This window comes from Diprion similis, chromosome 11 (assembly GCF_021155765.1).
Source record: "Diprion similis isolate iyDipSimi1 chromosome 11, iyDipSimi1.1, whole genome shotgun sequence".
Lineage (NCBI taxonomy): Eukaryota > Metazoa > Arthropoda > Insecta > Hymenoptera > Diprionidae > Diprion > Diprion similis.
The window spans coordinates 7750717-7766448 of NC_060115.1; positions in this window are offsets into that span (position 1 = coordinate 7750717).

The following is a 15732-nucleotide window of genomic DNA, read 5'->3' on the forward strand; positions in this document are numbered from 1 at the left end:
ATTTCGACGACTTTGAAAAGTGCTGCAATTAATTCTGTAGGGCACTATTTCGACGTAATTTTGCGAGAGAAATCGATTAAACGCAGTCCCAATACGCTGCGAGCAACACCTGTAAAGTTACAGCCGAAAAACTCATGATTTTCGTCGTCATTTCTCTGCTGCTGGTCCTACGCTATTTTTGATGTGTTTTCTGAGTTCCTGGGCGTCGAATTAGTCTAGAAAACGTCATACGGATCGATTCCCAGACAAAAGATTTTTCGGCCAAAAAAAATCCAAGGCTAACCCCTTTGCATTTTTGGCGAAAATTTCGACGACTTTGAAAAGTGCTGCAATTAATTCTTTGGGGTACAATTCCGACGTGATTTTGCGAGAGGAATCGATTAATCGCAGTCCCGATACGCTGCGAGCAACACCTGCAAAGTTACAGCCGAAAAACTGCAGATTTTCATCGTCATTTCTCCGCTGCTGGTCCTAGGCTATTTTTCATGTGTTTTCTGAGTTCCTGGGCGTCGAATTAGTCTAAAAAGCGTCATACGGATCGATTCCCAGACGAAAGATTTTTCGGCCAAAAAAAATCCAAGGCTAACCCCTTTGCATTTTTGGCGAAAATTTCGACGACTTTGAAAAGTGCTGCAATTAATTCTTTGGGGTACTATTCCGACGTGATTTTGCGAGAGGAATCGATTAATCGCAGTCCCGATACGCTGCGAGCAACACCTGCAAAGTTACAGCCGAAAAACTGCAGATTTTCATCGTCATTTCTCCGCTGCTGGTCCTAGGCTATTTTTCATGTGTTTTCTGAGTTCCTGGGCGTCGAATTAGTCTAAAAAGCGTCATACGGATCGATTCCCAGACAAAAGATTTTTCGGCCAAAAAAAATCCAAGGCTAACCCCTTTGCATTTTTGGCGAAAATTTCGACGACTTTGAAAAGTGCTGCAATTGATTCTTTGGGGTACTTTTCCGACGTGATTTTGCGAGAGGAATCGATTAATCGCAGTCCCGATACGCTGCGAGCAACACCTGTAAAGTTACAGCCGAAAAACTCATGATTTTCGTCGTCATCTCTCTGCTGCTGGTCCTACGCTATTTTTGATGTGTTTTCTGAGTTCCGGGGCGTCGAATTAGTCTAGAAAACGTCATACGAATCGATTCCCAGACAAAAGATTTTTCGGCCAAAAAAAATCCAAGGCTAACCCCTTTGCATTTTTGGCGAAAATTTCGACGACTTTGAAAAGTGCTGCAATTAATTCTGTAGGGCACTATTCCGACGTAATTTTGCGAGAGAAATCGATTAAACGCAGTCCCAATACGCTGCGAGCAACACCTGTAAAGTTACAGCCGAAAAACTCATGATTTCCGTCGTCATTTCTCTGCTGCTGGTCCTACGCTATTTTTGATGTGTTTTCTGAGTTCCTGGGCGTCGAATTAGTCTAGAAAACGTCATACGAATCGATTCCCAGACAAAAGATTTTTCGCCCAAAAAAAATCCAAGGCTAACCCCTTTGCATTTTTGGTGAAAATTTCGACGACTTTGAAAAGTGCTGCAATTAATTCTGTAGGGCACTATTCCGACGTAATTTTGCGAGAGAAATCGATTAAACGCAGTCCCAATACGCTGCGATTAACACCTGTAAAGTTACAGCCGAAAAACTCATGATTTTCGTCGTCATTTCTCTGCTGCTGGTCCTACGCTAGTTTTGATGTGTTTTCTGAGTTCCTGGGCGTCGAATTAGTCTAGAAAACGTCATACGAATCGATTCCCAGACAAAAGATTTTTCGGCCAAAAAAAATCCAAGGCTAACCCCTTTGCATTTTTGGTGAAAATTTCGACGACTTTGAAAAGTGCTGCAATTAATTCTGTAGGGCACTATTCCGACGTAATTTTGCGCGAGAAATCGATCAAACGCAGTCCCAATACGCTGCGAGCAACACCTGTAAAGTTACAGCCGAAAAACTCATGATTTTCGTCGTCATTTCTCTGCTGCTGGTCCTACGCTATTTTTGATGTGTTTTCTGAGTTCCTGGGCGTCGAATTAGTCTAGAAAACGTCATACGAATCGATTCCCAGACAAAAGATTTTTCGGCCAAAAAAAATCCAAGGCTAACCCCTTTGCATTTTTGGTGAAAATTTCGACGACTTTGAAAAGTGCTGCAATTAATTCTGTAGGGCACTATTTCGACGTAATTTTGCGAGAGAAATCGATTAAACGCAGTCCCAATACGCTGCGAGCAACACCTGTAAAGTTACAGCCGAAAAACTCATGATTTTCGTCGTCATTTCTCTGCTGCTGGTCCTACGCTATTTTTGATGTGTTTTCTGAGTTCCTGGGCGTCGAATTAGTCTAGAAAACGTCATACGAATCGATTCCCAGACAAAAGATTTTTCGCCCAAAAAAAATCCAAGGCTAACCCCTTTGCATTTTTGGTGAAAATTTCGACGACTTTGAAAAGTGCTGCAATTAATTCTGTAGGGCACTATTCCGACGTAATTTTGCGAGAGAAATCGATTAAACGCAGTCCCAATACGCTGCGAGCAACACCTGTAAAGTTACAGCCGAAAAACTCATGATTTTCGTCGTCATTTCTCTGCTGCTGGTCCTACGCTATTTTTGATGTGTTTTCTGAGTTCCTGGGCGTCGAATTAGTCTAGAAAACGTCATACGAATCGATTCCCAGACAAAAGATTTTTCGGCCAAAAAAAATCCAAGGCTAACCCCTTTGCATTTTTGGTGAAAATTTCGACGACTTTGAAAAGTGCTGCAATTAATTCTGTAGGGCACTATTCCGACGTAATTTTGCGAGAGAAATCGATTAAACGCAGTCCCAATACGCTGCGAGCAACACCTGTAAAGTTACAGCCGAAAAACTCATGATTTTCGTCGTCATTTCTCTGCTGCTGGTCCTACGCTATTTTTGATGTGTTTTCTGAGTTCCTGGGCGTCGAATTAGTCTAGAAAACGTCATACGAATCGATTCCCAGACAAAAGATTTTTCGGCCAAAAAAAATCCAAGGCTAACCCCTTTGCATTTTTGGTGAAAATTTCGACGACTTTGAAAAGTGCTGCAATTAATTCTGTAGGGCACTATTTCGACGTAATTTTGCGAGAGAAATCGATTAAACGCAGTCCCAATACGCTGCGAGCAACACCTGTAAAGTTACAGCCGAAAAACTCATGATTTTCGTCGTCATTTCTCTGCTGCTGGTCCTACGCTATTTTTGATGTGTTTTCTGAGTTCCTGGGCGTCGAATTAGTCTAGAAAACGTCATACGAATCGATTCCCAGACAAAAGATTTTTCGCCCAAAAAAAATCCAAGGCTAACCCCTTTGCATTTTTGGTGAAAATTTCGACGACTTTGAAAAGTGCTGCAATTAATTCTGTAGGGCACTATTCCGACGTAATTTTGCGAGAGAAATCGATTAAACGCAGTCCCAATACGCTGCGATTAACACCTGTAAAGTTACAGCCGACAAACTCATGATTTTCGTCGTCATTTCTCTGCTGCTGGTCCTACGCTAGTTTTGATGTGTTTTCTGAGTTCCTGGGCGTCGAATTAGTCTAGAAAACGTCATACGAATCGATTCCCAGACAAAAGATTTTTCGGCCAAAAAAAATCCAAGGCTAACCCCTTTGCATTTTTGGTGAAAATTTCGACGACTTTGAAAAGTGCTGCAATTAATTCTGTAGGGCACTATTCCGACGTAATTTTGCGCGAGAAATCGATCAAACGCAGTCCCAATACGCTGCGAGCAACACCTGTAAAGTTACAGCCGAAAAACTCATGATTTTCGTCGTCATTTCTCTGCTGCTGGTCCTACGCTATTTTTGATGTGTTTTCTGAGTTCCTGGGCGTCGAATTAGTCTAGAAAACGTCATACGAATCGATTCCCAGACAAAAGATTTTTCGGCCAAAAAAAATCCAAGGCTAACCCCTTTGCATTTTTGGTGAAAATTTCGACGACTTTGAAAAGTGCTGCAATTAATTCTGTAGGGCACTATTTCGACGTAATTTTGCGAGAGAAATCGATTAAACGCAGTCCCAATACGCTGCGAGCAACACCTGTAAAGTTACAGCCGAAAAACTCATGATTTTCGTCGTCATTTCTCTGCTGCTGGTCCTACGCTATTTTTGATGTGTTTTCTGAGTTCCTGGGCGTCGAATTAGTCTAGAAAACGTCATACGAATCGATTCCCAGACAAAAGATTTTTCGGCCAAAAAAAATCCAAGGCTAACCCCTTTGCATTTTTGGTGAAAATTTCGACGACTTTGAAAAGTGCTGCAATTAATTCTGTAGGGCACTATTCCGACGTAATTTTGCGAGAGAAATCGATTAAACGCAGTCCCAATACGCTGCGAGCAACACCTGTAAAGTTACAGCCGAAAAACTCATGATTTTCGTCGTCATTTCTCTGCTGCTGGTCCTACGCTATTTTTGATGTGTTTTCTGAGTTCCTGGGCGTCGAATTAGTCTAGAAAACGTCATACGAATCGATTCCCAGACAAAAGATTTTTCGGCCAAAAAAAATCCAAGGCTAACCCCTTTGCATTTTTGGTGAAAATTTCGACGACTTTGAAAAGTGCTGCAATTAATTCTGTAGGGCACTATTCCGACGTAATTTTGCGAGAGAAATCGATTAAACGCAGTCCCAATACGCTGCGAGCAACACCTGTAAAGTTACAGCCGAAAAACTCATGATTTTCGTCGTCATTTCTCTGCTGCTGGTCCTACGCTATTTTTGATGTGTTTTCTGAGTTCCTGGGCGTCGAATTAGTCTAGAAAACGTCATACGAATCGATTCCCAGACAAAAGATTTTTCGGCCAAAAAAAATCCAAGGCTAACCCCTTTGCATTTTTGGGGAAAATTTCGACGACTTTGAAAAGTGCTGCAATTAATTCTGTAGGGCACTATTCCGACGTAATTTCGCGAGAGAAATCGATTAAACGCAGTCCCAATACGCTGCGAGCAACACCTGTAAAGTTACAGCCGAAAAACTCATGATTTTCGTCGTCATTTCTCTGCTGCTGGTCCTACGGTATTTTTGATGTGTTTTCTGAGTTCCTGGGCTTCGAATTAGTCTAGAAAACGTCATACGAATCGATTCCCAGACAAAAGATTTTTCGGCCAAAAAAAATCCAAGGCTAACCCCTTTGCATTTTTGGTGAAAATTTCGACGACTTTGAAAAGTGCTGCAATTAATTCTGTAGGGCACTATTCCGACGTAATTTTGCGAGAGAAATCGATTAAACGCAGTCCCAATACGCTGCGAGCAACACCTGTAAAGTTACAGCCGAAAAACTCATGATTTTCGTCGTCATTTCTCTGCTGCTGGTCCTACGCTATTTTTGATGTGTTTTCTGAGTTCCTGGGCGTCGAATTAGTCTAGAAAACGTCATACGAATCGATTCCCAGACAAAAGATTTTTCGCCCAAAAAAAATCCAAGGCTAACCCCTTTGCATTTTTGGTGAAAATTTCGACGACTTTGAAAAGTGCTGCAATTAATTCTGTAGGGCACTATTCCGACGTAATTTTGCGAGAGAAATCGATTAAACGCAGTCCCAATACGCTGCGAGCAACACCTGTAAAGTTACAGCCGAAAAACTCATGATTTTCGTCGTCATTTCTCTGCTGCTGGTCCTACGGTATTTTTGATGTGTTTTCTGAGTTCCTGGGCTTCGAATTAGTCTAGAAAACGTCATACGAATCGATTCCCAGACAAAAGATTTTTCGGCCAAAAAAAATCCAAGGCTAACCCCTTTGCATTTTTGGTGAAAATTTCGACGACTTTGAAAAGTGCTGCAATTAATTCTGTAGGGCACTATTCCGACGTAATTTTGCGAGAGAAATCGATTAAACGCAGTCCCAATACGCTGCGAGCAACACCTGTAAAGTTACAGCCGAAAAACTCATGATTTTCGTCGTCATTTCTCTGCTGCTGGTCCTACGGTATTTTTGATGTGTTTTCTGAGTTCCTGGGCGTCGAATTAGTCTAGAAAACGTCATACGAATCGATTCCCAGACAAAAGATTTTTCAGCCAAAAAAAATCCAAGGCTAACCCCTTTGCATTTTTGGTGAAAATCTCGACGACTTTGAAAAGTGCTGCAATTAATTCTGTAGGGCACTATTCCGACGTAATTTTGCGAGAGAAATTGATCGAGCGCAATATCAATACGCTGCGAGCAACGGATCAAAAGTTACAGCCAAAAAACTGCAGATTTTAATTGTCATTTCTCTGCTGTTGGTCCTACGCTTTTTTTCTTGTGTTTTCTGAGTTCCCGGCGTCGACGTAATCTAGAAAGCGTCATACAAATCTATTCCGAGACGAGAAATTCTCGGCTCCAAAAATGACCAAAAAAGTAAGGCTATCCCCTCCGGATTCCAGATTATAGTTGTGACGATTCCCAATATCCCGGAATCACTTTATTTTCATACAATATTGACATAACTCTCCCGCGGAATGGATTGCGTGCAGTTTGAATATGTTGCTAGCAACGGATTAAGAGACAAAGCCGAAAAACGAAGAAATTTTTCTTCCCCTTCTGTAGCTGTCGGTTCAGTGCTGTCTTAGATATTCTCTTTGTGTTTCTGAAGGTTTTTTTTCAAGTTTATGAAAGTCGTACGAATTACCCCCAGAAGAAAAATTTGCTGGGTACAAAAACCTCAAAGAAAGCAATGACAACTGTTTCAAACATAGAATCAAAGATTACGGTCAAAACTCATCAAAATTGCGTAGGATCTTCACTAAGGAAGGGAAAAAACTCACAATTTCATAGCTACTAAGTTTTAGCTGCTTTTTTAATATGCTTCATCTTCAGTACAAGTGTTCAGGTGTCAGTGTGTATTTATTCAACAATTAGGTACATAATATAAAATCAGAGACAATAAGAAATGACAAAGTGTGATTGAACATAATGATTCTGATTAACAGAACAGGAAAAAGCAGTGCGATGTACATTTTTTCAAGTAGAATAGAAAAATATTACATCACATAGTCTTTGTCGTAGTTAGTTAACTATAGTTCAAGTTTTGTCTTGCATACAAGAGCAACCCACCTCTGCAGGATACGATATGTTTTGTATGATATTGTATCGTTACTCTTGTATTTAACCTGAATTGAAATGAATAAGTAATTGAGCTTTTCTGTGTTTCATTCGTATTTTCTCAATTGTTGGTCCCATGATGATATAAACGCCTTTCGGAATCCTTGAGGTCCAATTAGTCTAGGAAGAGTTGTACGAATAGATTCTGCGACGAAAAATTTTTTCTCCGAAAATCGGAAAAAAGTATGCAACTGTGTCCGTTTTGTTCGTGGCATCGCTCGGGACGTACACATTTCAGCCTATCCTAGGGAGTCAGGATAGCTTATCATGATCGATCTTAAACTGTATCTCCTGCTCAACGATTCGATCCAGCTAAATCAAAAATGTATCAGTCAATTTTTATCCAAATCTGTTCGATTTTTAAAAGGAAGTTTCATATAACAGAGAAAATTACCACTGCCGATGATGGTTTGTTCCAGAAGCTATCGCTGGTAAAGCAGCTGTGATGTTTACCCACCGCTGGCTTGCAAGTTCTTGTTATTGTACAGTAACAACCCTGCGCACGAGCTCAGTTTTCTTCAGTCTTGGTAACACAGATCACAATTCAGTCGACATCGAGAAACCCCATTCACTGACGTCACCCACCCCAATTCATCCAATCTGCAACAGATGCCAACACGAACACGTTTACTCCGATAACCGATGAAATCATACATACATGAAAATGCACGTGGTTCAAGATTTCAATTGGAAACTTGTGTCTTATAATCAATCAGTGTACATGATCAAAATTCATTGTTCAACCTCTTAACAGATTACCGCACAACTACCTACATACACAAAATGTGCATTTATACGAATCCACTTACATCACTAACGAATTCTGTTAAAACACGATGAATTTCACCTATGTACCAAAAAACATAGGTATACGGTTTAAAATTTTTCATCTCGCAATTGTCGATAAAAGATGTGTAAATCTAAGGGTGTATGTAAGTCCGGACATACACTCAATACGAACATACGGAACACGGCGAGATTAGAATACAAATCAATCAGGAAAACGGCCCACTGCACATTTAATTTCCATTCTCCCTCGTACGGTGCGGGCGGAGAGAACCGAAGTCGATTTCATTCTCTCTCCCTCTCTTTCGACGGTATCCCAGGACTGTCGGTGATACGTTTGACGGGGGTGACTCGACTCCTACCCCGAGGGCACGGCGATACGTTACTTCGGAAGCAAACGTCGCTGCAGCAGCAAAATCCCCCAGCTACCCTCGCCTCGGCCAGCGCCAATTCCAACTCCAACTCCAACTCCAACTCCAACCGCTGCTTACCCAACTCTGCCACGGGCTGCCGTCATTGCCAGCCAAGTTTATGGGCCAGACCGTCGCCCATAAACTGTACAAATGGTAAATCTAGCGTAAGATCATCCCAGCCGAAAATGATGTATTGCAGATTTCGCGACGAACAGGACATGCGAGCCGAGCCGCCTCCTCGTTCTGCTGACCCCCGCCAAGAGTCGTCCTTAGTTGACCTCTTCGTTTTGATACTGCCAGTTATTACGCTCATCTCCGCTTTATCTTCTTCTCACAGACCCGTCATTCTCGTATTTTCTAACTCTGCAGACACTGTGTTATACAGTTTTATTGTACACACCGAACAGATAATCTGCTTGTAATGTTGAAATAAACAGACTTTTCAAAGTAAATTTCAAACTAGACAATCATTTCCGAATACCTAACATACACCTACACTGTCATCGGATGTTTGCAGATCGTCCATAGTTGACGTCTTCGTCTCGATACTGTCAATTATTTCGCTCATCTTCGCTTCATCTTCTTTTCACAGTCCCATATTATTTCTTTGTAGCCAATTAAGCTGGAGTTGCTGTGCAAATAAAATGGACTTATCGAGCTAAAATAAATAACCAGACTGACGAAAGTCAAAAGGCAGAGGAAAATGTCATTTATTCTGAATACGTGTTTCTTTTTGATAGCCGGAAACTGCAGATTTCTTTGATAAACATGTGATGGCTTTTAGGTATCTTTTATCCGTAATGACTACCGCACCAGAAATAGGAGCATAGAGGTGATTCCACCCTATATGACAATACTATACCACATATTTCTAAGACCATGCGGTACCTTGTACACAAAGAGTACATTAGCATTACGTTATTTCCAGTAGCATATAGGACGACGGTTGCCGCGGTGATGCAGTAAATTCGATCTCGATTACAGTTAATTTACTACACCGGCATACGTGCAAGTACATACAACGAATTTGCTCAGCTGTCTCTACCCGAGGCGAGGGTAGAAGTTCCCGGGTGACATTGGTCTTGCGGAACAGTGGCTTATAGGTGAAAATACGAAAAGAATAAAGGTTGCCCAGGTGTTTCCGGTCGACTTGCGAATCTGAATTGTCGCGGAGGGTTTGTTGCGACACAGAGCCGTGGGCGAGAAGTATGCCGTGCCAAGGTGGCCTTGGGCCCACCACTAATATCCTCGCGGTTCCAGGATCGTCACCCCCTGTGCGAAGGATGATTTCGACGCAGAGATTCCCGCAAGCATGGCACGCTCCGAAGGACACGGAGGATCAGCCGGTCTGTTGCGTCGCCTGCGGCCTTAAGCCGAGCTTTTGCCGATACCGACGCATCTCTCGCCACGTACAATGACGCCTTTTTCCCGAATATCCATCTTGGTCTTGGGAATCGTTTCACCTGACTAATTCGCGACCGTGATTTTTCCCCGCGAGCGTTCACCTGGACACATAAATGCGCCTTCCGGTTTGATGCCTGCGCGATGCTTGCCGACGGTTTCCAATCACTTTTCCGCAATTACACGCATCGGCTCTTTAGCTTTACCCACTGCATCTGCCAAATTCCCCTGTTTCAGGTAGCACTCCACAGGCCACGCAGACGAGTATTCGGTACACGGATACGTATGCCGACTTACCTGCGACCGCAGATTATATCAGTCTAGGCGTATAATAATGGACGAACCGCATGCACCCGCCATTATTCTGTTATGCTATTATACCGAGTGGAGCATTGTCGGAAATCAACCAGCGATCGCGCAGGCATTATGGTTTCACCCTATAACCAATTCTGCGGGAAGATCGGGGCTGACGACGATACGCGTGTAAGAATTATAGTTGAATCGGAGTGCGTAGTGGAGAGGAACATCTCGAGTAAATCGTGATAAAAGTTTACCCCGCTACTTATCGCCGTAAAACTGTTTTACGACAATTTTTTTTATTACTTCCGAGCTATTATTGAGCCGAATGTTCGCGTTTCATAAATTGACGGTTCAGAGTTCGCGAAGCGCGTTCTCCAAAGGGTGCGGAAGGGCATCGTCGTGGCAAAAGTCACATGATACTTAATATCTCGCGAACGTCAGAGGGTCATGTACAACCGAGTAGGTACATGGACAGATCCATGTGCATATACAATACCTACGTCGAAACGCGCGTAGAGACCGTGGAAATCCTTGACTTGAATCCGATTTGAGTGCGGGTCGAAAAACACACCCACGGCCGAACCGCCGCCGAGATCCCTGCAGAGTTGAAATTGCTTTTAGCATTTCGAGGATTCTGAGCTGTATGAAAGCGGCTCGAGAGATCGAACAGGCATTGCGACGATGTTTGCGATAAGACACCTCATACCACCCGGTATCATCCGCGGCCTTTACTCACCGATTGTTTCGTCGCGGTGGAATCGATCTGCTTCTAAAACAATGCGCCTTGTGAACATGGAATTGCGTACAAAAGTGGAGAATCTCGAGATATGTTGTTTATTTTCTGGCTCGGGTCATGGGTGTTTTTTTCCTGAATCTCCCTCGGGGGTTTCATCCGCAGTCCGCAAATTATTGTCACACATAACTCGAAAGACAATGGCGACACCGTTATACGAGCACAAAGGAAAGATGTTGTGTGGGTAATAATTTTGAAACGTGGTATTTTAATCTCGCGGATACCTTCTCCACGTGGCACACAATCTAGCAAAGAGCAACTGACACCACCCGTTCCCTTAATTTCTTCCTCCTTCCCCCTTTATTTTGTAGCAAAGCGCGAGCAGCTCGGCGACGTGGCGATAACAACGGAAAGACTGGCGAGAAAAGCCAGGGTAAAAATGCGATAATGTGGCTGTATTCATACAGCTCATCTCGACGCTCTACGACAAGAAAAAATAATGGCGAATGAAGAAAATAGAAATTAAAAAAAAAAAAAAAAAAAGAATAAAAATCCGGAAGAAGAGAATGAAAAGTGAAAAATGAAACAGACATTACAGACCAAAGCCATTGTGATTCTCGCGCGCTCATTATTCGTGCGTTCACATCCGTAAAAAATTCTGCCACAATGTACCGGGGAGCCGTAAGTTCGTTGGTTACGTTAACTGCAGTTAATAGTCGATAAAGGGTTCCAACTGGGGATATAATCCTTATTGAGTCCAGGGTGGGCGGGTTTTCCGGGAACTTAATAGATTATCCTAAACTGTTCTATTGTACAGGGGAAAGCGAGTGGTCAACAGCGAGGAAAAATTGGGGTTGACTGGAAAAGGGGTGAAGAAGAAGAAGAAGAAGGAGAAGAGTGGACCATATCCAGCTTCCTAATCGCGTACGCTATAACCCTCGGCGATATTAGTCAAGGAGATCCTACAGAGTCGAGGTCATCGTGACGCGTTAAGAGGGCAAAACTTGAGTGGTGGTGGGCATGGTGCTCCTGCGAGTGCAGTGGAGATAATTACGGGACAATTCGAGTGGCGCGATTCGGGATCGCGGGGCTGCGAAAGGGGGGAAAGCATCATCCTCGGAGGCGGGATCGGAGCCAAGAGGCAAAAGAGGCGCATCGGGCAGAGAGACAGACAGCCAGGCAGCATCTGGTGCGGATCTCCACTCGACGGATTCAAACTCGCCGTCATCGCGCGGCCCGTTGTCCCGGAGTTACTTCCATGACGGTGAGCCTGAATGCGAGCCGATACTCTCCGCGGGAAACCAACGAGCCTACCTACCCTACCCTAACCCTGCACGGACCGTCCGGGTCCGTCCGTTCGGCCGGGTTCTCCGCGCCACGCACTCCTCTGAAATAATAATAGAAGAATGAAAATGAAAAAGAGGGAGATGGAAGGAAGAATGGGAGGAGGCGAAGGACGAGAAGAAGAAGTAATAATCTCTGAGATCTTTTAAAATCCATCGAAGCAGACGAATCTCCGGGATTGTGTTGCAGTGTGCGCCATGTCTCGTATAGTATGGTGTTATACCCGCACCGTGCCCAGCTCTCTGCGCCCGTTCTTCTGTGCTGCTGTTTTCAATGTATCTTCCCCAGTCTCTCTTTTTCTCTACCAATTATGATGTAGGCATATTTATGATACAGGTGTAGCCAGATACGCGTAACAATCTTGAAGGCATTTCTATTCTTATCATCGTCCTCCTACAACGTCCTAATTTCACTTACATAATAATGCGAAGGTATACGTTTACGAAGACCTCTCGTCTCTTATTCGGGGTATGTTTAAGGGTGTGTATTTCACTTTTCCATTTTCTACTTAGATACGGTTTAGAAAAATACCTGCACGTGGCCACGAGATCACGGATGGTTCAAACCTCACCGGCTTTGCAAGAATTTGTCAGATCCCGCAACCATGAAATGTCCGCAGATAAAGGATTAAAGGTCAGGAATCAGGAACAGGTATCGGTCATTGAATAATAAACAGCGACGACCTGATCCCAGAATTTCTCGGGGACATGCATGGAGCGTCTCGTCTCTTCAGGGTCCACACTCGAACGAGCAATCGGACTTTAGTCCATTAGAAAGTGACCGCGGCTAATCCAAAGGGGTCAGCTTTGACCGGCATCTATATATATATATATATATGTATATACGTACATATAAGGGAATATGACCTCTTGGCCATGGCACGTCGAACTGACATGGCACACGAATGAGAAGCGTGGCTCTGCAGACTCTTCGCCGAACGTCCGTCACTCCGTACGCATCGTCGCCCTGGACGTTCTTCCCTCGAGTTCGGTAGGGAGGGTTCCGAATCATACCTATCGCTGGATTCGTATCTCTCAATCTCCCGTAAAGCCGACTATCGGAGACGCATCTCTCTGCGGATGGAATACCGGAGGCACCAGCCGCCGCTCTCTGCAACCGGAATACGTCGCCGCTCGGAGAGCTTTCGGTGGGTTTTGGTAGGTAGGTAGGCCAGAACGGCTATCGAGCGATGCCGATGCGATTCCAATTCGTGGCTGTCAGCGGCAGGGCTGCGGGAGACGCGTCCATTCGGGAGCAGCCTTCCGTGAAATCCTCCTCTGCCCCCGGTATCCACCCCCCGCCAAATCTCCCGATCCAGGCCCCGCTAACCCGCGCCCTCAGGAATACCCGCTGCGCGACGAGCTAGGCCTTCCAGCAGCGGTCCTCGCTAATGCCTCGATGCCTCGATGCCTTCGCATCATGCGTCGAACACGATCCACCGATAATCAATCCCGGCCGAGTATCGATTATCATTTTACTACCCGTGACTTGGGCGGAAAATACTTTAAGCTGTACGTCTGTCAAGGTGATCCTTAATGTACGGGTCATTCGCAAATCTTGTTGCTTCCGTGCGATAGACAGTTTTGAAACAAATTTCGAAAAATCTACCGACAATCCCAGGCTATTCCTATCTCAAGTATAAGCTCTGCCTCAATAAAATAAAGTGTCAAGTACAATCAATTACACATTAAAGAGTCAGTATGAGTATGTTTAAATATTGTAAAAAAGCTGAGTTCAAAGTTGTGGAGGTTTGGAAACAAACGAGTTCGTAACGATATTTTTTTGATATTTTTTAGAAACTCAACATCGTCTCGATTGAAGAAGTTGATCCTGTATTTATAAGCCGGAGATTGTATTCGCTGAATCATTGCTAATTTAATCGATTCGCGAATGAAAAGGGGAAGCTCGCAAAGGTGGTTTTTCTATCGCCTTATTTGTCGATTATACGAGCTCGGAACACGGTGTAATAATCATGTGCGCGAAGGAAAGGAACGATATAATCCGTTCGAAATTGGGGTACGAGGAGCGTTGAAACGGTCGTTTTGCAGCGTAACGGGCGGGCGATAAATGCAAATTTAACGAAATAAAGGCTTGGTAACGAGACGCGATCGCGTCGCGGCGTTATTGTTGCCGAGGGACCCCGAGGCCCCCGGGGAACGCCAAGCGGTAGCGTCGCGTGCCGCAGCACCCGCATCCTTCTGCCTAACAAGCCTAACCCCAACCCGTGGTGGACGACTAAATCGAATCGCCGCCGAAAGGCTCGGCGCTTCCCGGTTTCCCGTCACCTCCGCGAATCCACGATCTTGCGGACGCCTTTCATGCTAATAATGTACAGCAATAGTCGAGCCGAGCACGTGTCCGTTCTCACCCCTCGACGTTCTCTTTACAACCCCGTCCTCGCCCTCCCGCACCGGCGCCAAGCCTCGATATTTCTCTCTTACGTCGACGATTTCGATCGATGGATGTAATTGACCGATTTTGAAATACGACCGCAGCTTTCGGCCTCCCTCATTTTCACCCGACTGTCGGGCGATTGTAACGATTTTTAGGAAACAATCACCCTGAAATTTAAACCATTATTTTTGACATCGAAATCTCAGAGTTACATAAGATTTGGATTTATTTCTAATGGCTTTCGATTACAAAGGGTTAGGGTGATGATGTAGAAGAATTAGAAGACAAAAGGCTTACGGTAATGAATTTACAACACTTTAAATCCCATTTGATAGAATTTTGAAAAACAGAGAGTCGAAGGACAGAAACGTCAAAATTTAGAAGCATAAAGTAGAGAATGTCCAAGTATGGATTCTGACGATACTTTAGCTTTCCACATTTTGAAATTCTATAAAGCAGTATTTGCGTCTTTGAAAATTTGCTTAACAAGTATCGTCAAGCTGCAGTAAAAGTAACTGATTCGGTCTTAATGCCGCAAATTTTGTGTAGACCAGGTTTTACTCTCAAATATTTGTCGAACACCTCATCAATTGTGACAAATTTAACACAGTCATGTTTTTCACCCTAGTGCATTACCTGGCTGAACGTGTAACTACAGGCACGATTTGAACGCGTACGTGGTCGAAAGATCCCTCCTTCTGGAGTGCAGGATATAAGTTTTAGCCAACTGGATTCTGCTGCTGAAAGAAAATAGATGGCGCCTCATCGTCTTCGGCGAATGTTGACTGCAGGAGCCGAGTGAGAAGCAAAAGAAGAAGAATAATAAGAACAAAAATATAAGGAAGGAAGAAGGAGGTAGGGAAGCAAAAATAAAGAAAAAGCACTCGGGGACTTTCCTCGTCGTAAACACCTGCGCCCGACGAGCCGGAAGACCACGCAGCTCCGGAGCGATCACAAAAGCAGTTTCATCCGTTACCCCCAGGAACTGAGAGAAAGCAGAGGGGGATCTAATAACTTCTCGTCAACGACGCAGTCGCTCGTACCTGCGAGTTCCAACCATCGAGCGTCGTGCAATATTACGTACACACACACGCACACACACACATATATATATAATTATATATAGGTATATTTATTATTATAGTCATACGTATATATGTATATTTATATTAATAAAAGAACATTCCATGAAAAACTATATTATCAAAGTGGATATAGCCATGCACACCCCTTTCCGGCGCTATCCTCGAACGCGCGA